The sequence below is a fragment of the Ranitomeya imitator genome, chromosome 2 (assembly GCF_032444005.1).
Source record: "Ranitomeya imitator isolate aRanImi1 chromosome 2, aRanImi1.pri, whole genome shotgun sequence".
NCBI lineage: Eukaryota > Metazoa > Chordata > Amphibia > Anura > Dendrobatidae > Ranitomeya > Ranitomeya imitator.
The window spans coordinates 64,915,240-64,941,303 of NC_091283.1; the positions used below are offsets into that span (position 1 = coordinate 64,915,240).

Here is a 26,064-nt window from a genome sequence, read left to right on the forward strand (position 1 = left end):
CCTTTATACCGTTAAACCGTTCCGGAGGTGCGAATTTCATTCGTAATGGGACACAGCACAGCTGTCATTCCTATCCCCTTGATGCCGTGCGCTGCCTCCTCAGCGTTGTTTTAAGCTGTCACGGAGCCTGCGCTGTTCTGTTAGCCCTTGGCCATGCCCAATTAGCGCTGCCTGTCTTCTGACATAATTTGGTGTCAGGCTGTCAGTGCCTGTGCGTCCACGCTGCTCCAGATCCCACCTCGCAGTCTCGTCTAACGTAATCCCACTGCGGGCCTTGGAACCACGGGCATGCACAGTGCATAACCTCGACTCTCACTCCCCTCCTTCCCTCGTCTTCAGACTGTGCGGTGTCACGGCCGTGGCATGCTAGGGATCAGCTGACGGCGCACAGTCTAAAGAAGGCGGAGGGAAATGAGCGAGAGCCCGAGGGGAAGATATGCACTGCGCATGCCCATGGATCCCAGGCCCGCAGTGTGACTCAATCAGAAGACACTGCGAGGCGGGATCTCGGGCAGCGCGGCCGCACAGGCGCAGCCAGCCTGACACCAAATTATGTCAGAAGACAGGCAGCGCAAATAGGGCATGCCCAAGGGATAACAGAACAGCGCAGGCTCCGTGACAGCTTAAAACAACGCTGAGGAGGCAGCGCATGGCACCAAGGGGGTAGGAATGACGGCTGTGCTGCGTCACATTACGAAGGAAAGTCCCAGCTCCGGGACGGTATAACGGTATCAGTGAACACATTTTATAAGTGTTAAGTTCTGCGTGTGCAAAGAGCTAAAAAAAAAGAGCTACCTTTTCCTTGTGCAGCATTACTGCTGCACAAGATGGCTCTTTCAGTAACAAACGACGGGGGGGGGGGGGACAGGTTCCCTTACATTTAGGTTGTTGTGCCAGCGTGGCGGTCGCAGGACACATTGCCGGCTACACAGCTGGGGATCAGCTGACGTTACTGAAACCCAATAACACTGGGTCGTATGTTTTTACTGTGCAGCCTGCACTTCTGAGCCGCAACTGGCGGTGTTGGAGCCCAGGAATAGCAGTTCAGGTGGTAGAAAGATGAACACAGCAGGAGACCTGGATGACACCCAATTACTTAATCAGGCAGAGGAGTGGCAAATTCCTGCGAGATCCAGGCCTGGTTCATTTTCAGGAAAGTAAGCCGGTCAACGTTATCGGAGGATAGTCGCATGCGACGGTCTGTTAGTACACCACCTGCGGCACTAAAGACACGTTCCGATAAGACACTAGCCGCAGGGCAAGCCAGCACCTCCAATGCATACTGGCTTAGCTCTGGCCATGTATCCAGCTTAGAGACCCAAAACTTGAACGGGGAAGAGCCGTCTGGGAGTACAGTAAGAGGGCAAGCCATGTAGTCTGTCACCATCTGACGGAACCGTTGCCTCCTGCTGACTGGAGCCGCGGGTGATGGTGTAGACATTTGGGGCGGGCACACAAAAGTGTGCCAGAGTTGTGCCATACTGGGCTTGCCTTGGGCAGAGGCACTGCTTCTGCTCCCTCTTTGGGCAGAGCCTCCCCCACTGCCTCGACGCACTGAGCTGCGTTGTAAAGCACTAGCAGCACTCCTCTCAGTTGGACAGGAGAAGATGATGGAATTCACCAGTGTGTCGTGGTACTCCCGCAATTTACGCTCCCGGGTCAACGCAGGGATGAGGTTTTGGACGTTGTCACGGTAGCGAGGATCGAGGAGGGTGAACACCCAATAATCAGGCATGTTGAGAATGTGGTCGATGCGGCGGTCGTTTCTCAGGCACTGCAGCATGAAATCCACCATGTGCTGCAGAGTGCCAACTGGCCCAGAAACGCTGTCCCCTGCTTGAGACATGATCTCTGCCCGCTCGTCATCACCCCACCCTCGCTGTACACACTGACCACTGGACAATTGTGTCGCTCCTTCCTCTGGACGGAGCTCTTCCTCCTCCATTGACTCCTCCTCATCCTCCTCACAAATTGGCCCCTGCGTACCCCTTTGTGAGGAACCACGTGGCGCTGACTCTCCAGAAGCTGATGGAAAAGGTGACTCCTCATCCTCCACCTCTTCCGCAACATCATCCCTTAACCCTTGCAAAGTTTGCTGAAGCAGGCAGATAAGGGGGACAGTCATGCTGACTAGTGCATCATCTGCACTTGCCATCCGCGTGGAATAATCAAAAGGACGCAAAACCTGGCAGACGTCCTTCATAGTGGCCCACTCTGTGGTTGTGAAGTCTGATCGGCGCTGACTGCGACTTCTTTGCGCCTGATGCAGCTGGTACTCCATAACTGCTTGCTGCTGCTCACACAACCGCTCCAACATATGTAACGTGGAATTCCACCGGGTAGGTAGGTCACATATGATGCGGTGTTCCGGAAGGCAGAATCGGCGCTGCAGAGCAGCAATGCGGGATCTGGCCAAGCTGGAACGCCGCAAGTGAGCACACTCTAGGCGGACCTTGTGCAGCAGGGCATCAAGATCCGGATTGTCCCTCAGAAAACTCTGCACAACCAAATTGAGCACATGTGCCAGACATGGGATGTGAGTGAGGTTGCCAAGGGCCAAAGCTGCCACCAGATTTCGGCCATTGTCACACACTACCATGCCTGGCTGGAGATTCGCTGGCAGTAACCACACATCGCTCTCCTGCTTGATGGCATTCCAGAGCTCCTGCGCTGTGTGGCTTCGATGCCCCAATGAAACTAGTTTCAAGACGGCCTGCTGACGTTTGGCCACGGCTGTGCTCATGTCGGTCATAGGTAAACGTTCACGGGTCCATGTGGAGGTGGACTGTGACGGATCCTGCAGAGAGGAATCAGAGGAACTGGTGTAAGAGGAGGAGTCGATGCGTACAGACTGGATTCCTGCAATCCTTGGAGTGGGCAGGACACGTCCTGCGCCACTCGCACGATCTGTACCTGGCTCAACAACATTAACCCAATGGGCAGTGAGGGAAACACTCCATGCTGACTGGTCCACGCATCGGTGGTGAGGTGGACCTTGCTACTGACGGCGTTCAGTAGCGCATGTTTTATGTTTGCCTCAACATGCCTGTGCAGGGCAGGGACAGCCTGCCTGCTGAAGTAAAAGCGGCTGGGCACCTTGTACTGTGGGACTGCCAATGCCATGAAGTCACGGAAGCTGTCAGTCTCCACCAGCCTGAACGAGAGCATTTCCAGGGACAACAGTTTGGCAATGCCTGCATTCAGAGCCTGTGCTCGGGGGTGGTTGGCCGAGAATGCCCGCCTTTTCTCCCATGCCTGGACTACCGATGGCTGTAGAGTAGACTGGAAGTGTGAGGATGACTGGGAAGGTGGTGCTGTGGGTGGAATTACACTAGGTCTCTGGACAACAGTGGAGGAAGAGGCAACACGAGATGAAGAGGTGGTAGCTGCCGCTGTTGGTTGGCCTACGTCTTCACTGTGTTTCTGTAACTCCACCGCGTGCCTGTTCCGCACATGTTTCCACATATTTGTGGTATTGAGGTTGCTGACACTTTTACCTCTTTTTACTTTCTGATGACACAGCTTGCATTTGACAAAACAAATGTCATCTGCAACTGTGTCAAAAAAGGACCAGGCACTGCAAGTCTTGGGAGCGCCCTTTTTGGCTTTGGAAAGAGACAGGCTCCTAACGGGTGCCAAAGTGGAGGCTACAGGCTCCGCAGTCTTCCCCCTCCCTCTCCCTCTTTGGCCCGTAAGGGGAAGCTCTTCCTCAGAGCTGCCCCCACCACCTTCCTGTTCCTCACGCCACGATGGGTCAAGGACCTCATCATCTCCACTACCCTCTGCCACCAACTGCTCCTCCTGGGTAGTCTCGGCAGCACAGTATGCATCAGAAAGCGGCACCTGAGTTTCATCATCAGATGCGTACTGCGCTGTGGTCACCGGAGGCACTGGCCCACCTGCCTCTTCAGAGTCAGAGAGATAAAGCTTTTGGGCATCACTGCACACTGCCTCTTCTTCCATTTCTCCAATGCTGCTTGGCTGGCCCCCTGTTTCCAAGCCAAGAGATTCAGAGAACAGAAGTAGAGACGGCTCCTGTCCTGGGCTCTCTGACTGCCTGGCCAATTTGGCAGGTGGTGAAGAGACAGATGGCTGCTCTCCAGTGCTCTGTGCCTGAGAGGATGTGGCACTAACTGAAGTCGATGCCGAGGCGTTAGCTGCCATCCACCCGACAACGGCTTCAATTTGGTCTTCACGTAGCAGCGGTGCACGGCGCTCTCCGACAAAGCTGCGCATGAAGGACTGTTCCCTGCTGAAACTGAGTGACGACGAGTCACCGGCGCCCGCAGCAGGCACAGAATCACCACGTCCTCTCCCTGCTCCTCTCCCTGCTCCGTGCCCACGCCCACGTGCCTTACTCCCTGCCCTCTTCATCTTGGTTGACAGATAAAGATAAGCAGAAAAGTACTAAGGCCTTAGTGTGCTTATTCCTGAAATGCTCCTCCTAACAGGTGTAAGAAACACTAATGTTGTAAATTGTGGACTAAACTTTATTATTTTTCAAATGTGGCCTACACAAGTGTTAAGTTGTGTTTGGTGAACTTAACTTTTTTTTTGGTGCAGATCGGGCTACAGAGCTAGTTTAAATCACACGGAGACCGTGCAGACAGCCGTAAACGGCGCTGCAAGGCCAAAAAAACCTCCTCTAGGTTATCCTATATAGTGTTTTTCCACTATTTAGCTGGATACGAGTGGAAAGACACTAATAGGAATTTTTTTTTTCAAATTTTAAACTGGCTGCACTATTTGAAAAAAAGGAAATTGTTTTTCAAGGTATGAGGCAGTAACGCACCCTGAGCTGAATCCAACCGGCTATAGCTGCACACAGACTACAGGGCGAGCTGCGCTCACACAGAGACCGTGCAGACAGCCGTAAACGGCGCTGCAAGGCCAAAAAACCCTCCTCTAGGTTATCCTATATAGTGTTTTTCCACTATTTAGCTGGATACGAGTGGAAAGACACTAATAGGAATTTTTGTTTTTCAAATTTTAAACAGGCTGCACTATTTGAAAAAAAGTAAAATTTTTCTCTAGGTATGAGCCAGTAACGAACCCTGAGCTGAATCCAACCGGCTATGGCTGCACACAGACTACAGGGCGAGCTGGGCTCACACGGAGACCGTGCAGACAGCCGTAAACGGCGCTGCAAGGCCAAAAAACCCTCCTCTAGGTTATCCTATATAGTGTTTTTCCACTATTTAGCTGGATACGAGTGGAAAGACACTAATAGGAATTTTTTTTTTTCAAATTTTAAACAGGCTGCACTATTTGAAAAAAAGTAAAATTTTTCTCAAGGTATGAGCCAGTAACGAACCCTGAGCTGAATCCAACCGGCTATGGCTGCACACAGACTACAGGGCGAGCTGGGCTCACACGGAGACCGTGCAGACAGCCGTAAACGGCGCTGCAAGGCCCAAAAACCCCCCTCTAGGTTATCCTATGTAGTGTTTTTCCACAATAGAGCTGGAGACTGGTGGAAAAACACTAATAGGAAATTTGAGAAAAAATGTGCAGCAGGCTGCACTAAGAGCAAAAAAGGACAACTGTGTGAGGCAGTGTGAACCCCCCCTGAGCTGAATACAACCGGGTATATGGCTGCACACAGACTACAGAGTGAGCTGCACACACACACACAGAGACCTTGCAGAACGCTGTTAAAACAGCGCTGCAAGGCAAGAGCAAGGTGAACAGTGAAGAACACACAGCGTTTTGCTAAATTAGCCTTTGGAAAGGAAAATAAAGCAATTAGCTATCTCAACTGGCCCTCAGTTAGAACACAGCGTCCTGTCCCTAACTGAAATCACAGCAGAGTGAGCGCTAAATGGCGGCAGCGTTTTTTATAGTGCAGAGTGACATCATTTCAGCAGCCAATCCAAGCCTTGCCAGTACTTACATGCCCACCATGCTAAACAGGATGTGCCCACACTTCCAATCATTCCTCATTGGCTGCTGCGTTCAGTTTGAATTCTGGGAACTTCCGATTCCGGTATCCGATACGCGGGAAGTATCGGAATTCGGTATCGGAATTCCGATACCGCAAAGATCGGCCGATACCCGATACTTGCGGTATCGGAATGCTCAACACTACTCACAACCCAACACTGTGCAGGACACTTGCCTTTGCCACAGAACACCAGGGTTGGCAAATTCGCCACTGGCGGCCTGTGGTCTTCACAGATGAAAGGTTCACACTAAGCACATGAGACAGAGTCTGGAAATGCCATGGAGCGCGATCTGCTGCCTGCAACATCCTTCAGCATGTCCGGTTTGGCAGTGGGTCAGTAGTGGTATGGGGTGGCATTTCTTTGGAGAGCTCCACAGCCCTCCATGTGCTCGCCAGAGGTAGCCGGACTGCCATTAGGTACTGAGATGAGGTCCTCAGACCCCTTGTGAGACCATATGCTGATTTGGTTGGCCCTGGGTTCCTCCTAATGCAGGACAATGCCAGACCCCATGTGGCTGGAGTGTGTCAGCAGTTTCTGCAAGATGAAGGCTGTTGTGAATTCAGCTTTTGGGCTCCCTCCGGTGGTTGTAGAGGGTAATGCAGTTGTGCCTGGACTGCAGGATTGGACAGGTGTATCTACTAATTGCAAAACTGACTAGGGTATATAGCTTTGCAGGACTCTTTAGTCCCTGCCAGTTGTCCATTGTTTTTGGAGGATTCACATCCCTTCTGGTCTCTCCTGTTCGCTGTGCTTTTCTTCAAAGATAAGTCCTGGCTTTGTTTTTGCTGTCCACCTGCTGTGGACCTTATAGTTCTGTGCATTTTCATGTTTCGTCTTGTCCAGCTTTGTCTGTAAAGTATTTTTTGCAGCCTTGCTGTGTCTCTGGAGATGCAGATATACCCTCCATGTCTTTAGTCAGATGTGGTGTTTTGTATTTTCTGTGGTGGATATTTTCTAGTGTTTTAATACTGACCGCATAGTACTCTGTTCTATTTTTTCTATTTAGCTAGTATGGCCTCCTATGCTAAATCCTGATTTCATGTCTGCGTATGTTTTTTCCCTCTCCTCTCACAGTTAATATTTGTGGGGGGCTGTCTGTCCTTTGGGGATTTTCTCTGAGGCAAGATAGGTTTCCTGTTTCTGTCTTTAGGGGTAGTTAGTTTCTTAGGCTGTGTCGAGAGGTCTAAGGAGTGTTAGGTACCCCCCACGGCTACTTCTAGTTGCGCTGCTAGGTTCAGGGTTTGCGGTCAGTACAGGGGCCACCTTCTCCAGAGTACGTCTCATGCTGCTCCAAGGCCACCAGATCATAACAGTACAACTGGCCAACAATGAGTTAATTGCATCTCAGAAGAAGGGAGGGAAGGTTTTGAGCCATTTTTTTTCCTTAGCCTGTTCCTCCTTCTTAATCTCTGGGTGGCTGCGGAACCTAATAATAACATGAGTGTTCAGGAGTTAGTTTCTCGTGTGGATCAGCTTGCTGCTAGGGTACAGGGTATTTCAGATTATATTGTTCAGACTCCTGCCTTAGAACCTAGGATTCCCACTCCTGATTTATTCTTTGGTGACAGATCCAAATTTTTGAGTTTCAAAAATAACTGTAAACTTTTTTTTGCATTGAGACCCCGGTCTTCTGGTGATCCCATTCAGCAGGTTAAAAATTATCATATCTCTGCTGCGTGGTGACCCACAGGATTGGGCATTTTCCCTGGAATCTGGCAATCCTGCTTTGCTTAATGTTGATTCGTTCTTTAAAGCATTGGGGTTATTGTATGATGAGCCTAATTCTGTGGATCAAGCTGAGAAGATCTTGTTGGCCCTGTGTCAGGGTCAAGAAGCGGCAGAATCGTATTGCCAGAAATTTAGAAAATGGCCTGTACTGACTAAATGGAATAAGGATGCCTTGGCGGCAATTTTCAGAAAGGGTCTTTCTGAATCCGTTAAAGATGTTATGGTGGGATTCCCTACGCCTGTTGGTCTGAGTGATTCTATGTCTCTGGCCATTCAGATTGATCGGCGCTTGTGCGAGCACAGAGTTGTGCACACTGTGGCGTTGTCCTCCGAGCGGAGCCCGGAGCCTATGCAGTGTGATAGGATTTTGTCTAGAGCTGAACGTCTAAGATTCAGGCGCCAGAATAGGTTGTGTTTTTACTGCGGCGATTCTGCTCATGTTATTTCTGATTGCCCTAAGTGTACAAAGAGAATCGCTAGTTCTGTTACTATCAGTACTGCGCAAACTAAATTTCTGTTATCTGTGACCTTGATCTGCTCATTATCATTTTCTGTCATGGCATTTGTGGATTCAGGCACCGCTCTGAACTTAATGGGCTTAAAATTTGCCAGACGTTGTGGTTTCCCCTTGCAGCCTTTGCAGAACCCTATTCCTTTAAGGGGCATTGATGCTACACCGTTGGCTAAAAATAAACCTCAGTTTTGGACACAGCTGACCATGCGCATGACGCCAGCCCATCAGGAAGATTGTCGTTTTCTGGTGTTGCATAATTTGCATGATGATATTGTGCTGGGTTTCCCATGGTTACAGGAACATAATCCGGTGTTAGATTGGAGATCTATGTCTGTGACTAGTTGGGGTTGTCAGGGGGTTAATGGTCACGTTCCTTTGATGTCAATTTCCTCTTCCCCCTCTTCTGAAATTCCTGAGTTTTTGTCAGATTTCCAGGATGTATTCGATGAGCCCAAATCCAGTTCCCTTCCACCGCACTGTGACTGTATTGACTTGATTCCAGGTTGTAAGTTCCCTAAGGGTCGACTTTTCAACCTGTCTGTGCCAGAACATGCCGCCATGCGGAGCTATATTAAGGAGTCTTTGGAGAAGGGGCAAATTCGGCCATCTTCTTCACCATTGGGAGCAGGTTTTTTTTTGTTGCCAAGAAGGATGGCTCCTTGAGACCCTGTATTGATTATCACCTCTTGAATAAAATCACGGTCAAATTTCAATACCCTTTGCCTTTGCTTACTGATTTGTTTGCTAGGATTAAGGGGGCTAGCTGGTTTACCAAGATAGACCTTTGAGGGGCATATAATCTTATTCGTATTAAGCAGGGTGACGAATGGAAAACTGCATTTAATACGCCCGAAGGCCATTTTGAATACCTTGTGATGCCATTCGGACTCTCTAATGCCCCATCTGTGTTCCAATCCTTCATGCATGATATCTTTCGGAGTTATCTTGATAAATTCATGGTTGTATATTTGGATGATATTTTGATTTTTTCCAATGATTGGGAGTCTCATGTGAAACAGGTCAGGATGGTATTTCAGATCCTCCGTAGTAATGCTTTATTTGTGAAGGGGTCGAAGTGCCTCTTTGGAGTGCAGAAGGTTTCTTTTTTGGGCTTCATTTTTTCTCCCTCATCTATAGAAATGGATCCGGTTAAGGTTCAGGCCATTCATGATTGGATTCAGCCCACATCTGCGAAGAGCCTTCAGAAATTCTTGGGCTTTGCTAATTTTTATCGTCGTTTCATTGCCAACTTCTCCAGAGTGGTTAAACCTCTGACCGATTTGACAAAGAAAGGCGCTGATGTGACGAATTGGTCCTCCGCAGCTGTTTCTGCCTTTCAGGAGCTTAAACGCCGATTTACTTCTGCCCCTGTGTTGCGTCAGCCAGATGTTTCTCTTCCATTTCAGGTTGAGATTGACGCGTCTGAGATTGGGGCAGGGGCCGTTTTGTCTCAGAGGAATTCTGATGGGTCCTTGATGAAACCGTGTGCCTTCTTTTCTCAGACGTTTTCACCTGCGGAACGCAATTATGATGTCGGCAATCGGGAGTTGTTGGCTATGAAGTGGGCATTTGAGGAGTGGCGACATTGGCTTGAGGGGGCCAAGCACCGTACTGTGGTCCTGACTAGTGTTGAGCGATACCGTCCGATACTTGAAAGTATCGGTATCGGATAGTATCGGCCGATACCCGAAAAATATCGGATATCGCCGATACCGATATCCGATACCAATACAAGTCAATGGGACATCAAGTATCGGAAGTAGGGTTGAGCGAAACGGGTCGAACATTTTCAAAAGTCGCCGACTTTTGGCTAAGTCGGGGTTTCATGAAACCCGATCCGACCCCTGTGCGGGGTCGGCCATGCGGTACGCGACTTTCGCGCCAAAGTCGCGTTTCAATGACGCGAAAAGCGCCATTTCTCAGCCAATGAAGGTAAACGCAGAGTGTGGGCAGCGTGATGACATAGGTCCTGGTCCCCACCATCTTAGAGAAGGGCATTGCAGTGATTGGCTTGCTGTCTGCGACGTCACAGGGGCTATAAAGAGGCGTTCCCGCCGACCGCCATCTTACTGCTGCTGATCTGAGCTTAGGGAGAGGTTGCTGCCGCTTTGTCAGAAGCAGGGATAGCGTTAGGCAGGGTCCATTAACCACAAAACCGCTTGTGCTGCAGCGATTTGCACTGTCCAACACCACCCTCGGTGTGCAGGGACAGTGGAATTTTTTTTTTTTTTTTTTTTCCCCTCAGCGCTGTAGCTCATTGGGCTGCCCTAGAAGGCTCCCTGATAGCTGCATTGCTGTGTGTACGCCGCTGTGCAAACCAACTGCTTTTTTCAAAGCACAAATCCTCTTGTTCCTTCCTTTCTGCACAGCTATCTTTTTTGTTTGTCCACACTTTTTATTTCATTTGTGCATCAGTCCACTCCTTATTGCTGCCTGCCATACCTGGCTGAGATTACTGCAGGCAGGGAGATAGTAGCTGCCTGCCATACCTGGCTGAGATTACTGCAGGCAGGGAGATAGTAATTGTAGGACATTCCCTGTTTTTTTTTTTTTTTTTTTTTTGGTGGGAGATTAAGATTGGCAATTTGGCATTTCTGCTAGAGTGCCATCCCTGTGTGTGCCATCTCTCTCACATAGTGGGCCATAGAAAGCCTTTTCATTTTTCTGTATTTTTTTTTGTGGGGTGTATAAATTCTCCCTGATAAAAATACAGTGGGAGATTAATATTGGCCTTTGGGCTTGTGTGCCAGTCCTGAGTGTGCCATCTCTCTCACAAATAGTGGGCCATAGAAAGCCTATTTTATTTTTTTTTGGGTTTTATAAATTCTCCCTGAAAAAAAGGGAGATTAATATTGGCCTCTGGGCTTCTGTGCCAGTCCTGAGCGTGCCATCTGTGCCAGTCCTGAGCGTCCCATCTCTCTCACAAATAGTGGGCCATAGAAAGCCTATTTAATTTTTTTTTTGGTTTTATAAATTTTCCCTGAAAAAAGGGAGATTAATATTGGCCTCTGGGCTTGTGTGCCAGTTGTGAGCGTGCCATCTGTGCCAGTCCTGAGCGTGCCATCTCTCTCACAAATAGTGGGCCATAGAAAGCCTATTTAATTTTTTTTTTGGTTTTATAAATTTTCCCTGAAAAAAGGGAGATTAATATTGGCCTCTGGGCTTGTGTGCCAGTTGTGAGCGTGCCATCTGTGCCAGTCCTGAGCGTGCCATCTCTCTCACAAATAGTGGGCCATAGAAAGCCTATTTAAATATTTTTTTGGTTTTATAAATTCTCCCAGAAAAAAAGGGAGATTAATATTGGCCTCTGGGCTTCTGTGCCAGTTGTGAGCGTGCCATCTGTGCCAGTCCTGAGCGTGCCATCTCTCTCACAAATAGTGGGCCATAGAAAGCCTATTTAAATATTTTTTTGGTTTTATAAATTCTCCCAGAAAAAAAGGGAGATTAATATTGGCCTCTGGGCTTCTGTGCCAGTCCTGAGCGTGCCATCTGTGCCAGTCCTGAGCGTCCCATCTCTCTCACAAATAGTGGGCCATAGAAAGCCTATTTTATTTTTTTTTTGGGTTTCAGAAATTCTCCCTGGAAAAAAAAAGGGAGATTAATATTGCCCTTTGGGCTTGTGTGCCAGTACTAAGCGTTCCATCTCTCTCTCTCTCTCAGTCAGTGGGCCATAGAACGCCTATTTTTGGTTTTATTTGTTTTCTAAATTCTCCCTGAAAAAATCATTTTATTTTATTTGGTTTCTAAATTCTTCCTGATAAAATCATATTTTTTTTATTATTTTTTTTTCTAAAGTCTCCCTGAAAAAAAAAAAAAAAAAAACAACCAAAAAAAACAGTGGGAGATTAATATTGGCCTTTCTGCTTGTGTGCCAGTCTTGACTCCTGGGTGCGTCATCTCTCAGTCAGTGGGCCATAGAACGCCTATTTTTGGTTTTATTTGTTTTCTAAATTCTCCCTGAAAAAATCATTTTATTTTATTTGGTTTCTAAATTCTTCCTGATAAAATCATATTTTTTTTATTATTTTTTTTTCTAAAGTCTCCCTGAAAAAAAAAAAAAAAAAAACAACCAAAAAAAACAGTGGGAGATTAATATTGGCCTTTCTGCTTGTGTGCCAGTCTTGACTCCTGGGTGCGTCATCTCTCAGTCAGTGGGCCATAGAACGCCTATTTTTGGTTTTATTTGTTTTCTAAATTCTCCCTGAAAAAATCATTTTATTTTATTTGGTTTCTAAATTCTTCCTGATAAAATCATATTTTTTTTATTATTTTTTTTTCTAAAGTCTCCCTGAAAAAAAAAAAAAAAAAAACAACCAAAAAAAACAGTGGGAGATTAATATTGGCCTTTCTGCTTGTGTGCCAGTCTTGACTCCTGGGTGTGCCATCTCTCTCTCTCTCTCTCTCCAATTGTGGTCCATAGAAAGCCTACATTTTTTTTCCTTGATTTGGGTTCCAAAATCTACCAGAGAAAATAACTCCATCAATCATTGGTAGAAAAATATTGGCCTCTGGGCTTGTGTGCCACTCCTGATTCCTGTGTGCGTCATCTCTCACTCAGTGGCCCATAGAAAGCATATAGTTTGTTACATTTGTTTTCTAAATTCTCCCTGCAAAAATCTATTTTTTTTTTTTTGGGGGGTTTCTAAAGTGTTCCTGAAAAAAATAAAAATAAAAAAAAAATAATAGTGTGACATTAATATTAACATTTGTGCTTCAGTGACAGTCCTGCGTGTGGGGCATCTCTCTAATTTGCAGCCACCAAAAAAAGAGTGTGTAACATTGGGCCTGATTTTCGCTGTGGTCTCACCAACCTGTAAAGGGGTAGCTAAATCATACTGAAGTTATAGCTCACCGTGTAAGTTGTGTGACTGCAACAAATAACGTTAGTTTGGTTACGTTTTTAAAACAATGAGGAAGTCTAGTGGAAGAGGTCGTGGCCGGGGGCGTTCATTGTCAGCTGGTAATGAGGGTAGTGGTAGTGGTGGAGCATCAGGTGGTCGTGGGGGAAAAAATATTGCACCTAAGTCTGGAGCTGTGGAGCCAGGTTCGTCGTCCGGCTACACAAGGCCTCGAACGCTCCCTTTTCTGGGATTAGGAAAACCGCTTTTAAAGCCGGAGCAGCAAGAGCAAGTTTTGGCTTATCTTGCTGACTCAGCCTCTAGCTCTTTTGCCTCATCTCGTGAAACTGGTAAAAGTAAAAGCAGCGCGTCGTTAGTGGATGTTCACGGTCAGGGACAAGTCACTTCCTTGTCCTCTTCAGCAAAAACAACAACAGAGAAGAATGCAGCAGGCGACACAACGGGTTACTCCATGGAGCTCTTTACACATACCGTCCCTGGCTTAGAAAGTGAAGCAGTTAACAGTCCATGCCCATTACAAATTGAATCTGACATGGAGTGCACTGACGCACAGCCACAGCCAGACTACTATGCTGGTCCTTTGACTCAGACCACAACATTGCCCTCGCAGGGTGCTGATCAAGAATCAGACCCTGATGAGACTATGTTGCCCCATCACGAACGCTATACCACCGAACGACACGGTGACACAGACGAAGTTGCGCAGGAGGTACAAGAAGAGTTATTAGATGACCCAGTTCTTGACCCCGATTGGCAGCCATTGGGGGAACAGGGTGCAGGCGGCAGCAGTTCTGAAGCAGAGGAGGAGGAGGGGCCGCAGCAGGCATCAACATCGCCACAGGTTCCATCTGCCGGGCCCGTATCTTGCCCAAAACGCGTGGCAAAGCCAAAACCTGGTGGAGGACAGCGTGGCCATCCGGTTAAAGCTCAGTCTGCAATGCCTGAAAAGGTATCCGATGCTAGAAAGAGTGCAGTCTGGCATTTTTTTAAACAACATCCAATTGATCAGCGCAAAGTCATCTGTCAAAAATGTTCTACTTCCTTAAGCAGAGGTCAGAATCTGAAAAGTCTCAATACTAGTTGCATGCATAGACATTTAACCACCATGCATTTGAAAGCTTGGACTAACTACCAAACGTCCCTTAAGGTTGTTGCACCCTCGGCCAATGAAGCTAGTCATCAACGCAACATCCCTTCCGGCAGTGTAGGACCACCATTTAGCGCACCACCTGCTGTATCTGTGCAGGTATCTTTGCCAGGCCAAAGCAGTCAGGGTCAGGGAATCACCAGTTTCGTAGTAGGAAACACTGCATCTAGGGCACCGGCGGCAACAATACCATCTCCCACCGTCTCTCAGTCTGCCATGTCCACCGGCACCCCCGCTAGTTCCACGATCTCCAGCTCTCCAGTCCAGCTCACCCTACATGAGACTATGGTTAGAAAAAGGAAATACTTAGCCTCGCATCCGCGTACACAGGGTTTGAACGCCCACATAGCTAGACTAATCTCGTTAGAGATGATGCCCTACCGGTTAGTTGAAAGCGAAGCTTTCAAAGACCTGATGGACTACGCTGTACCACGCTACGAGCTACCCAGTCGACACTTTTTTTCCAGAAAAGCCATCCCAGCCCTCCACCAGCATGTTAAAGAGCGCATCGTCCATGCACTCAGGCAATCTGTGAGCACAAAGGTGCACCTGACAACAGATGCATGGACCAGTAGGCATGGCCAGGGACGTTACGTGTCCATCACGGCACACTGGGTAAATGTGGTGGATTCAGGGTCCACAGGGGACAGCAAGTTTGGGACAGTTCTGCCTAGCCCACGGTCTAGTAAACAGTTGTCTGTAGCCGTTCGCACCCCCTCCTCCTCCTCCTCCTCGTCCTCCTGCAGAAGCAAGAGCTCGTCCACAGACCGCAGTCGCACAAACACTCCATCCGCACCTGCCACTGTTGCACACCAGGTCTCCCATTATGGGGCAGCTACTGGCATACGTCAGCAGGCTGTATTGGCTATGAAGTGTTTGGGCGACAATAGACACACCGCGGAAGTTCTGTCCGAGTTCTTGCAGCAAGAAACGCAGTCGTGGCTGGGCACTGTAGATCTTGAGGCAGGCAAGGTAGTGAGTGATAACGGAAGGAATTTCATGGCTGCCATCTCCCTTTCCCAACTGAAACACATTCCTTGCCTGGCTCACACCTTAAACCTGGTGGTGCAGTGCTTCCTGAAAAGTTATCCGGGGTTATCCGACCTGCTCCTCAAAGTGCGTGGACTTTGCGCACATATCCGCCGTTCGCCTGTACACTCCAGCCGTATGCAGACCTATCAGCGTTCTTTGAACCTTCCCCAGCATCGCCTAATCATAGACGTTGCAACAAGGTGGAACTCAACACTGCACATGCTTCAGAGACTGTGCGAACAGAGGCGGGCTGTTATGTTTTTGTGGGAGGATACACATACACGGGCAGGCAGTAGGATGGCAGACATGGAGTTGTCAGGTGTGCAGTGGTCGAAGATTCAAGACATGTGTCAAGTCCTTCAGTGTTTTGAGGAATGCACACGGCTGGTTAGTGCAGACAACGCCATAATAAGCATGAGCATCCCCCTAATGCGTCTGCTGATGCAAAGTTTGACGCACATAAAGGATCAGGCGTCTGCACCAGAGGAAGAGGAAAGCCTTGATGACAGTCAGCGATTGTCTGGTCAGGGCAGTGTACATGACGAGGTACCGGGCGAAGAGGAGGTGGAGGATGAGGAGGATGATGGGGATGAGTATATTTTTAATGAGGAAGCTTTCCCGGGGGCACGGGAAATTGGTGGCGTGGCAAGGCCGGGTTCTGGTTTTTTGAGGGACACAAGTGACGTAGATTTGCCTGCAACTGCCCCTCAACCAAGCACAACCGCAGATTTGACAACGGGAACTTTGGCCCACATGGCGGATTATGCCTTGCGTATCCTCAAAAGGGACACACGCATTACAAAAATGATGAACGATGACGATTACTGGTTGGCCTGCCTCCTTGATCCTCGCTATAAAGGCAAATTGCAAAATATTATGCCACATGAGAACTTGGAACTAATATTAGCAACAAAACAATCAACTCTTGTTGACCGTTTGCTTCTGGCATTCCCTGCACACAGCGCCCGTGATCGTTCTCACACGAGCTCCAGGGGCCAGCAGACCAGAGGTGTTAGAGGGGCAGAAATCAGAAGTGGCGTTGGACAGAGGGGTTTTCTGACCAGGTTGTGGAGTGATTTTTCTATGACCGCAGACAGGACAGGTACTGCAGCATCAATTCAAAGTGACAGGAGACAACATTTGTCCAGTATGGTTACAAACTATTTTTCATCCCTTATCGACGTTCTCCCTCAACCGTCATTCCCATTTGATTACTGGGCATCCAAATTAGACACCTGGCCAGAATTGGCAGAATATGCATTGCAGGAGCTTGCTTGCCCGGCAGCTAGTGTCCTATCAGAAAGAGTATTCAGTGCTGCAGGTTCAATACTAACAGAAAAAAGGACTCGTCTGGCTACCCAAAATGTAGATGATCTAACCTTCATTAAAATGAACCACAACTGGATTTCAAAATCTTTTGCCCCACCCTGCCCGGCTGACACCTAGCTTTCCTATGAAAAGGTCTTGCCTGTGGACTATTCTGAATGACTTTTCCAATCTCGTAATTTTCTTCACCTGATTGTCCAGCATACGACATGTTTCCACCTCACGAAATGGCCAAACTCCCCACACGGGGCCGTGCTATCGCCACTTTGCGCTTGGACCCTTGAGAGTGCTGTTTGTCTGAAGAGGTGGGTGTGGCCGCTTTTGGTCGACGGCACTGCCACTGGGTCCCTCATAGTACAATAAAGTGTCTCTGGCGGTGGTGGTGCGCACCCAACGTCAGACACACCGTTGTAATATGAGGGGCCCTGTGCCTGTACCGCCGGCCACAAGACAGTTCCCCCCCCCAGCTCAAACAGTGCTCTACCACTAGCAAAATTATCTCTCACAGCTTCACCAATGTGTAGTCTAGCCGCTGACATCCTTCAATGCCTGGCACTGACAATACCATTGTTTTGACATTTTTGTTATGTTAGGCCTTCGAAGCCTGTCTGCGGTCCCTTCTTTCTACAACTACTACACTGACCAGGCCACTGCTGGCCGTGTTACCCTGGAACCAATTTAAAAGTGCCTACAGTCAGCCCAATTTTGTTATGTTAGGCCTTCGAAGACTGTCTGCCGTCACTCCTTCCACTAGACTTCCACTGACCATACACTGCTGCCCATGTACCCCTGGAACCAATTTAAAGTGCCTACAGCCAGCCCAATTTTGTTATGTTAGGCCTTCGAAGCCTGTCTGCGGTCACTCCTTCCACTAGACTTCCACTGACCAGACCACTGCTGCCCGTGTACCCCTGGAACCAATTTAAAATTGCCTACAGCCATGTGTTATTATTTTAGGCCTTCGATGCCTGTCTGCGGTCACTCCTTCCACTAGGCCTCCACTGACCACACCACTGCTGTCCGTGTACCCCTGGAACCAATTTAAAATTGCCTACAGCCATGTGTTATTATTTTAGGCCTTCGATGCCTGTCTGCGGTCACTCCTTCCACTAGACTTCCACTGACCAGACCACTGCTGCCCGTGTACCCCTGGAACCAATTTAAAAGTGCCTACAGCCAGCCCAAGTTTGTTATGTTAGGCCTTCGATGCCTGTCTGCGGTCACTCCTTCCACTAGGCCTCCACTGACCACACCACTGCTGTCCGTGTACCCCTGGAACCAATTTAAAATTGCCTACAGCCATGTGTTATTATTTTAGGCCTTCGATGCCTGTCTGCGGTCCATTCTTTCAACTACTACTACACTGACCAGGGCACTGCTGGCCGTGTACCCCTGGAACCAACATCAGAAAATATAAAAATAAGTATTTTGCTTATAAAAAAGAAAATACTGGTGAGATATCAAATGCAGACATTTTAACATTAAAAACAAACACACAACTCTAATCTGGTACAGTACTAAAAATGGCCACCAGCTACAATTACTTTCTCCTGCAAGTAGTTAACTGAAAGTTTTTTTAAATTGAAAACACACATATGGCATCCACCGAGTGTTGTCCTGTCGCGTCTTCTTTATATTATTGCCGAGAAGATGCAAAATAATGAAAATAATAAAATCATTAATTACCAAAATAATAGAGAAAGTCAACACCACATTGCAAATAAACATTCATTCCAAATAAAGAAGCAGGGCGCGTCCGAGGGTGAGTATATACCTAATAAGAATATAATCACCCTCGGACGCGCAATGCTTATTTCCAACAGCCTTCCTTCCTAAGAATCAGCCCTTCCGTCGTGTAGAGAGACGTTGTGTTACACTCCAAGGTGTTCCCCAGGTTGCCTTTCCTGAGCTTCGATCTTCCGGCTCTCGTTTAGTAGTTCTTGGAAACTACTCTGCATTAGGCCTTCAAATTGGGTATGGGGTGTAGAGAGATGGTGTGTTCCACTCCAAGGTGTTCCCCAGGTTGCCTTTCCTGAGCTTCGATCTTCCGGCTCTCGTTTAGTAGTTGTTGGAAACTACGCTGCATTAGGCCTTCAAATTGGGTATGGGGTGTAGCGAGAGGGTGTGTTACACTCCAAGGTGTTCCCCAGGTTGCCTTTCCTGAGCTTCGATCTTCCGGCTCTCGTTTAGTAGTTCTTGGAAACTACACTGCATTAGGCCTTCAAATTGGGTATGGGGTGTAGAGAGAGGGTGTGTTACACTCTAAGGTGTTCCCCAGGTTTCCTTGCCATTGCTTCGGTCTTCCGACTCTCGTTTAGTAGTTGTAGAAAAGTACACTGCATTAGGCCATACAAAATGGGTATGGGGTGGAGAGAGATGGTGTGTTACACTCCAAGGTGTTCCCCAGGTTGCCTTTCCTGAGCTTCTATCTTCAGGCTCTCATTAAATTGTGGTTAAATGGAACAACTGCATTTGGCGTACTAGTTGGTTTGGGGCCTACTATCGGTGTCTGCCACTCCTTGCTGTTCTCCTCCACTGAACAAAGCTGTGCCGCCTGTTTACTACGGTTGCCAATTTTGAACTGCATTTCGACTACTTACTGATTTGGCCCTACTCTCTGTGTCAGCCTCTCATTCCAGTTGTCCTCCACTGCAATGCCCCCTGGTTATTCCTGTGTTACCAATTTTGAACTGCATTTAGCCCACTTTCTTCTTTGGGCCTATATCTGTGTTTCCACTTCATCGTGCCCATTGCCCAGCCAGTGATAGATGAGTCTGCTGGTACATTGACCCATAACGCAACATTCCCCGTGCACGCTACACAACAACATTGTGACCCTGCTGAAAGTCAGGTTGCTCTTCCCGCATACCATACCACCTTACACGGGGACAAAGAGGAAGGTGCAGATGAAAGTGCAGGTTCCTTCATCAGGTGGGGGGAGGAATACTAGTTGGCGACGTCACTGGCACAGGGCCTCTCATAGTACGCAAAAGTGTTGCTGCCGGTGGGAGGCGCCCCCGCCGTGCAAACACACCGCTGTACTTTGAGGGGCCCTGTGCCAGTGCCAATGCCAACGAGTGGGCCCCCCCTGCTTGCTCAGGTTCACAGCACTTGCAAAGTTGAAATACTTACCTCTCCCTGCTCCACTGCCGTGACGTGGTCCAGATTTCCTGGGCCCACTAATTACTTGAACCAGCCCTACCCCCCACAACTTTAGCCAAATGACCCCCAATTTCAAATGCCTTCCAATTATTATAAGGTAAATTACGCTTGACAAGCTTCATTAAGAAGAATGGATGGTTTTGACATTAAAATGGCCACTCTAGGTGTTTTCCTGGCCCCCACTCACTGCCGACTATGCTGCCCCATTGACTTGCATTGGGTTTCGTGTTTCGGTCGATCCCGACTTTACGTCATAATCGGCCGATTTCACTCGACCCGACTTTGGACATAGTCGGGTTTCGCAAAACCCGGCTCGACTCTAAAAAGGTCAAGGTCGCTCAACTCTAATCGGAAGGTATTCTCATGGTTCCCAGGGTCTGAAGGACAGGAAACTCTCCTTCAGGCCCTGGGATCCATAGGGATGTGTAAAATAAAGAATTAAAATAAAAAATATTGATATGCTCACCTCTCCGGCGGCCCCTGGGCATCACGCTGGTAACCGGCCGGCTTCTTTGTTTAAAATGAGCGCCTTCAGGACCTGCGAATGACGTCACGGCTTCTGATTGGTCGCGTGCCGCCCATGTGACCGGCACGCGACCAATCAGAAGCCGCGACGTCATTCGCAGGTCCTTAATTCCTAGAATTAGGAGTTTTGTGAATGAGAATGACGTCGCGGCTTCTGATTGGTCGCGTGCCGGTCACATGGGCGGCACGCGACCAATCAGAAGCCGCGACGTCATTCGCAGGTCCTGAAGGCGCTCATTTTAAACAAAGAAGCCGGCCGGTTACCAGCGTGATGTCCAGGGGCCGCCGGAGAGGTGAGCATATCAATATTTTTTATTTTAATTCTTTATTTTACACATCCCTATTGATCCGATACCGATACCCGATACCACAAAAGTATCGGATCTCGGTATCGGTATTCCGATACCGCAAGTATCGGCCGATACCCGATACTTGCGGTATCGGAATGCTCAACACTAGTCCTGACCGATCATAAGAATCTGATTTACCTCGAGTCTGCCAAACGGCTGAATCCTAGACAGGCTCGATGGTCCCTGTTTTTCTTCCGTTTTGATTTTGTGGTCTCGTACATTCCTGGTACTAAGAATGATAAGGCGGATGCCCTCTCTAGGAGTTTTTTTCCTGATTCCCCTGGGGTTCTTGAGCCAGTCGGCATTCCGAAGGAAGGGGTGGTCCTTTCTGCCATTACCCCTGATTTACGACGGATTCTTCAGGAATTTCAGGCTGATAAACCTGACCGCTGTCCAGTGGGGAAACTGTTTGTTCCTGATAGATGGACTAGTAAAGTGATTTCTGAGGTTCATTGTTCTGTGTTGGCTGGCCATCCTGGGATTTTTGGTACCAGAGATTTGGTTGGTAGGTCCTTTTGGTGGTCTTCTTTGTCGCGGGATGTGCGTTCTTTTGTGCAGTCCTGTGGGATTTGTGCGCGGGCTAAGCCTTGCTGTTCCCGCGCTAGCGGGTTGCTTTTGCCATTACCGGTCCCCGAGAGGCCCTGGACACATATTTCTATGGATTTTATTTCCGATCTTCCTGTTTCCCAAAGGATGTCGGTTATCTGGGTTGTCTGTGACCGATTTTCTAAGATGGTTCATTTGGTGCCTTTGCCTAAATTGCCTTCTTCTTCTGATTTGGTTCCATTGTTTTTTCAGCATGTGGTACATTTGCATGGTATTCCGGAGAATATTGTGTCCGACAGAGGTTCCCAGTTTGTTTCTAGGTTTTGGCAGGCCTTTTGTGCCAAGCTGGGCATTGATTTGTCTTTTTATTCTACATTTCATCCTCAGACAAATGGCCAGACTGAGCGAACTAATCAGACCTTGGAGACCTATTTGAGATGCTTTGTGTCTGCTAATCAGGATGATTGGGTGGCTTTTTTGCCATTGGCCGAGTTTGCCCTTATTAATCGGGCTAGTTCGGCTACTTTGGTTTCGCCTTTTTTTTTTAATTTTGGTTTTCATCCTCGTTTTTCTTCTGGGCAGGTTGAGCCTTCTGACCTTCCTGGTGTGGATTCTGTGGTCGACAGGTTGCAGCAGATTTGGGCTCATGTGGTGGACAATTTGGTGCTGTCTCAGGAGGAGGCTCAATGTTTTGCTAACCGTCGTCAGTGTGTTGGTTCCCGGCTTCGGGTTGGGGATCTGGTTTGGTTATATTCCCGTCATGTTCCTATGAAGGTTTCTTCTCCTAAGTTTAAGCCTCGGTTTGTTGGTCCTTATAGGATTTCTGAGATTATTAATCCGGTGTCCTTTCGCCTGGTGCTTCCGACCTCTTTTCCTATTCATAATGTCTTCCATAGATCTCTGTTGCGGAAATATGTGGAGCCCGTTGTTCCCTCTGTTGATCCTCCGGCCCCTGTGTTGGTCGATGGGGAGTTGGAATATGTTGTTGAGAAGATTTTGGATTCTCGTTTTTCGAGGCGGAAGCTTCAGTACCTTGTCTAATGGAAGGGTTATGGCCAGGAGGATAATTCTTGGGTTTCTGCCTCTGATGTCCATGCCGCTGATTTGGTTCGTACCTTTCATCGGGCTCATCCTGATCGGCTTGGGGGCTCTGGTGAGGGTTCGGTGACCCCTCCTCAAGGGGGGGGGGGGGTACTGTTGTGAATTCAGCTTTTGGGCTCCCTCCAGTGGTTGTAGAGGGTAATGCAGTTGTGCCTGGACTGCAGGATTGGACAGGTGTATCTACTAATTGCAAAACTGACTGGGGTATATAGCTTTGCAGGACTCTTTAGTCCCTGCCAGTTGTCCATTGTTTTTGGAGGATTCACATCCCTTCTGGTCTCTCCTGTTCGCTGTGCTTTTCTTCAAAGATAAGTCCTGGCTTTGTTTTTGCTGTCCACCTGCTGTGGACCTTATAATTCTGTGCATTTTCATGTTTCGTCTTGTCCAGCTTTGTCTGTGAAGTATTTTTTGCAGCCTTGCTGTGTCTCTGGAGATGCAGATATACCCTCCATGTCTTTAGTCAGATGTGGTGTTTTGTATTTTCTGTGGATATTTTCTAATGTTTTAATACTGACCGCATAGTACTCTGTTCTATTTTTTCTATTTAGCTAGTATGGCCTCCTATGCTAAATCCTGATTTCATGTCTGCGTATGTTTTTTCCCTCTCCTCTCACAGTTAATATTTGTTGGGGGCTGTCTGTCCTTTGGGGATTTTCTCTGAGGCAAGATAGGTTTCCTGTTTCTGTCTTTAGGGGTAGTTAGTTTCTTAGGCTGTGTCGAGGGGTCTAGGGAGTGTTAGGTACCCCCCACGGCTACTTCTAGTTGTGCTGCTAGGTTCAGGGTTTGCGGTCAGTACAGGGGCCACCTTCTCCAGAGTACGTCTCATGCTGCTCCAAGGCCACCAGATCATAACAGAAGGCATTTAGGCTATGGACTGGCCCGCCCATTCCCCAGACCTGAATCCGATTGAACACATCTGGAACATCATGTCTCGCACCATCCACCAACATTATGTTGCACCACAGAATGTCCAGGAGTTGGCAGGTGCTTTAGTCCAGGTCTGGGAGGAGATCCCTCAGGAGACAATCCTCCGCCTCATCAGGAGCATGCCCAGGCATTGTAGGGAGGTCATACAGGCTCATGGAGGCCACACACACTATTGAGCATCATTTCCTTGTCTTGAGGCATTAGCACTGAAGTTGGATCAGCCTGTAACTTCATTTTCCACTTTGATTTTGAGCATCATTCCAACTCCAGACCTCCGTGGGATATTAGTTGTGATTTGCGTTGATCATTTTTAGGTTTTATTGTTCTCAACACATTCCACTATGTAATGAATAAAGATTTACAACTGGAATATTTCATTCAGTGTTATCTAGGATGTGGGATTTTAGTGTTCCCTTCATTTTTTTGAGCAGTGTACTATATACTGTATTGCAGTATACAGTGTAAATCGTAGTGTCCTATGAAGTTCAGCTTGTGGCTAATCTTCACAGGAATACCAGGATGGCAGTGACTTTAGCAATCCGATGGGAGTCGATGCATGCACAAAAGCAACAATTCTATTTAATGTTTACCTGGACATCCAATAGTCACTGCCGAGCGGAGATATTAGCAAAGTATTTGACACTTAATGAGTTAAAGGGGTTTTCCTATGAACAACAGTTGATTATACTCAATACATCTTGGAATAATAATAATTTTCACAATTGGATGTGCTTAAATAAAATGTCACTGTCCTGAGATAATCTTATACACGTGCCCCTGCTGTGTACTGTGTAATGGCTGTGTCTGAAGGCACAGGGACATGGTCTGATCATACTACATCTCCTGAGCAGGGGAGGAAGCAAAAGAATATACAGACATTACAGCAGGGGATTGCAGCTGATTCTTTTTGAGTGGTAAAATATTTCCCTGCCTTTTTTTTTTTTTTTTAATGTTTTACTTCAATAAGTACTTCACTTTAGTGATCCCATGCTGTCCTGCCTGCATTCTCTTTTCTTTCCTCCCCTGCCCAGGAGCTGTGGTGTAATCAGACCATGTCGCTGTACGGTCAGACATGGCCATTACACAGTACACAGCAGGGACACGTTTATAAGATTATCTCAGCACAGGAACATTTAATTTAAACACATCCAATTGTGGAAATTATTATTTTTATTCCAAGATCTATTGAGTAAAATGAACTTTAGTTCATGGGAAAACCCCTTTAACTTAACACCCACTTAGACTTAACAAAAGTTATCTCATTAGGTGTCAAATATTTTGATTGCTAATATCTCCACAACGGAGAGGAGAAATAAAAAAAAATAGCAAAAATATTTTATTCAGCTCTGTAACCTCCATTACATGTGTGTCCAGATCAACATGAAACACTTGGTGAAAGGTCCTCTGCTGTCAGAGATTGACAGTAGCATGTAAATGGTTAATAGCAGCAATTGAAGCACAACTGATGCTGTTAGAGACAGATGTTGGCTATGTAACAACCGGTATACTGTGTGGACAGAGTTTCAGCTCCTAAGTCCACTCTGCACACTATGACCCCAAGGGTGGTGTACATGCATGTAATTTTGTGTTAAAAGGTTAAAGGGGCTGTAGCAAGTACATAAGTTATCGCCTACTTATAGGACAGTAGACCACTGGGACCCAATAAAGTGACTTTACAGAGCCCCATCTGAATGGAGGAGAGCATGCCTATTTTTCCTGAATCAAATTATAGAGAACTTGGCACTCAAGGATAAGTATGAAGAAACTTTTTTTTTAGGTGCAGACAACCCAAACAAATAGCAAAGAAGAAAAAAAGCCAGCTCACCAAGTAGCCACCGCAGGAGCACGGAACCCAACGCTGATCCACGCGGTCATCTCATGAAGAAAAGAAAAAATCGTTCCAGCTCCAAATAGTAAAATCCAAATTCCAACTTTATTAAGCCAATATAAAAACAATGGTGGACATATGCTCTACATGTGCATATCAGGACACGAGCGACGCGTTTCGATCCTACACGGATCTTTATCAAAGCTTTGATAAAGATCCGTGTAGGATCGAAACGCGTCGCTCGTGTCCTGATATGCACATGTAGAGCATATGTCCACCATTGTTTTTATATTGGCTTAATAAAGTTGGAATTTGGATTTTACTATTTGGAGCTGGAACGATTTTTTCTTTAACCTAAACAAATAAACTTTTCGGTCACATTAACCTTCGTCAGTATTATGGACTGCTGTGAACAGAATAGCTAGAAGGCATCGCTGAGGAATGCCATCACTCGCTGCAGTTGAAGTCACACTGTCGTTCCTCAGCGTTGCCTTCTATTTTATTCACAGCAATCCGTATTACTGACGAAGGTCAATGCGACCGAAACATTTATTTCTTTGGATTGCCTGCACTCAATAAGGTTTCTTCATGCACATTCTTGAGTGCCAAGTTCTCTACAATTTGATTCATGGGATAGGATCCTACTTGAGCACCATCAACAGGAGTGCAGTGATTTCTACTCGTTATGTTATTTTCTATGAGACTTCCGGAGCTAGATGATTACTGTGCTAGGCAATTTACGGCAATCCTGTGAAGAATATATGCTGCGAAGGTTGAGCACTCTTAACCTTCACTTCTTTCCGACAGAGCATTCCCATTGTCAAGATTGGTGTGTTTCCTTTTGGTTGGACACCCAGTGATCAATTGCTTATCTTATTCTATCAATAGGGGACAACTTATATTCTTGGTACTATGCAGGCACATTGTTGTATTATGGATGTGCTTTCTAAGGATCTATGACAGTGCACCCTTATACAGGATGGGTGGTTTCTATTTGTGTCTCCAAGTTCATACAAAGCCTTAAAAAGTTTTCGTCTGACTGATTTACATGGCTTCTATGAAAAAATGATGGCA

General features: G+C 47.3%; 1 protein-coding gene across 1 annotated transcript in view; it reads right to left on the reverse strand.

The window, feature by feature from the left end:
* The window catches only part of LOC138666259 (growth hormone secretagogue receptor type 1-like), a 44,204-nt gene that overhangs the window by 16,595 nt on the left and 1,545 nt on the right, over window positions 1–26,064 (reverse strand). The gene's annotated exons all lie outside the window — the stretch shown is intronic.